Source organism: Gekko japonicus, unplaced genomic scaffold (genome assembly GCF_001447785.1).
Source record: "Gekko japonicus isolate JY-2015 unplaced genomic scaffold, Gekko_japonicus_V1.1 scaffold723, whole genome shotgun sequence".
Classification (NCBI taxonomy): Eukaryota; Metazoa; Chordata; class Lepidosauria; order Squamata; family Gekkonidae; genus Gekko; species Gekko japonicus.
The window spans coordinates 112,401-114,719 of record NW_015165850.1 but is presented as its reverse complement, the minus strand read 5'-3'; positions in this window follow the sequence as shown (position 1 = coordinate 114,719).

The window sequence follows — 2,319 nt, the reverse complement described above, 5'->3', positions numbered from 1 at the left end:
GGTAGTTCACCTATTACAACACAGTTATTTCGTCTAGCTGCTATCCTTAATTCATTCATCGTTTTATAGTCCTCCTCTATCTTTTGATCTGGTGGGCGATGACAAACTCCCAGTGTTAAGCTTCCTTTTGGGCCCACTATTTCAACCAATAGCATTTCCAGGAGCAAATCCAATTCTCTTAGCCTCTCAATCTTACTGGACTGTATACCCTCTCTGACATACAGAGCCACCCCACCTCCAACCCTCCTCCCCATCCTTCCTATATAATTTATAACCAGGAAACACCGTATCCCACTGATTTTCCTCATCCCACCAAGTTTCTGAAATACCCACAATGTCTATCCCCCCCCCCCCAACACCAAGCATTCCAACTCCCCGATTTTACCTTGGACACTTCTAGCATTTGAATATAAACATCTGTCGTTTCCATGCATGTTAAGCCCACAACCTTCCTCTTGCTGCCTCGAGACCTTGCCAGGCAGTCCATATCATTAGCCACAGTCTCAGTGGACAACTTTAATCCATTTCCTTGTGAAGAAGTAACAGCTACCCCACAAATTCAGAACCTAACAAAGGTTAGTAAAATGTGAAACAGCTACTCCTTCATCTCTTGGAGATGAGCCATCCCAAACCAGAGAGCCAATTTGGTGTAGTGGTTAAGTGCGTGGACTCTAATCTGGGAGAACCGGGTTTGATTCCCCACTCCTCCACTTGCACCTGCTGGATGACCTTGGGCAAGCCATAGTTCTGATAAGAGCTGTCCTTGAAAAAGTGCAGTTTCTGTCAGAGCTCTCTCAGCCCCACCTGCCTCACAGGGTGTCTGTTGTGGGGAGGGGAAGGGAAAAGAGTTTGTCAGCCACTCTGAGACTCTTTTGGGTAGTGAAGGGCGGGGTATAAATCCAATCTCTTCTTCTTTTCATCTCCTGTCGGCTTTCCCCCAATATTCAGTTTAAAAACTGCTCTGCCACTTTCTTGATTTTAAGTTTTTTGACGAGTTTGTCCAGTCGCTGCTTAAAGACTGCCAGTGAGGAGGAGCTCACCAGCTCCCTAGGCAGCTAATTCCACTGTTGCACAACTTCTTCTTTCTTCTTCTTCTTCTGTCTCCCCTCCCCCTTGGGGGGGAGACAATCATCGAAGGGCTGCAGGGGCAATCCCCAGTGGCTGACCACAGGTCCCACAGACCACCTTGGAAAACCAACTGCTGACCCAGCACCACCACCACCCCCTTTCCCCACATCTCCTTATCCTGTTTGGGTGTGCTGAGAGCTCCTTGGGCTGCATAGATCCCAGGGCACCTCAGGAGGACAGACCCTTCATCTGTGGCCAGGACAGGAGGCTTTCTTGCCCCCAACCTGCCCCTCATCTCTGGCCTGATCCAAACTCTCTGGTCTCTCTCTGCCATGCGACAGGTATAAATCCACCCGCTGAAAGTTCCCCATCACGCTGAGCTGCGGCAGCAAGGCTAGCTGGCTTGGCCTGCTGAATGCCCAGTCCAGACTGCCCACCGGCTCTCTCTCCTGTCCCACCTCCCGCCTCCCTTACGCTCACCTGGTGGCCGCTTCTGACGCCTCCACCGCGCCTGCCGCCTTTTCTCACCAGGGGCTCTGGAGGGCTTTCCCCGGTCGGCCACCTCAGCGGGCAAGTGGGCGGGGAATGGCAGGGGGGAGGTGCAGAGGCCCCAGGCCCTCTGCAATTTACCTACTTGTTGCTGCTCATGGCCCAACTGAGGGCTGCTGGTAGCAGGGGGCGGGGTTTGTTACATGTGCCAGCTTCGGAGGTTAGGAGTTTGGGAGTGCTCCTGGACCCCACCTTAACGATGGAGGCCCAGGTGGCGGCCACTGCCATATCAGCCTTTTATCATCTACGGCTGGTACGGCAGTTGGTTCCTTTCCTTGACCGCAACGACCTAGCCACAGTGATCCATGCGACGGTCACCTCGAGGCTAGACCACTGTAATGCTCTCTACATGGGGCTGCCTTTGTCGCAAATCCGGAAGCCACAGCTGGTGCAGAATGCTGTGGCCAGGTTGTTGGTGGGCGCCCCGAGTTGGGAGCACATCCGGCCTGTGCTGAAAGCGCTGCACTGGCTGCCTATAGCATACCAAATTTGCTTCAAAGTGCTGGTGCTTACCTTTAAAGCCCTACATGGCCAGGGTCCGAGTTACCTGAGGGACCGCATTTCCTCATATATTCCCCAAAGAGCACTTCGGTCGGGGTCGCAACACCAGCTGGTGACCCCAGGCCCTAGGGAGGCCAAGCTGGTGACAACAAGGGCCAGGTCCTTTTCTGTGGCGGCTCCTACCTGGTGGAATGAGCTCCC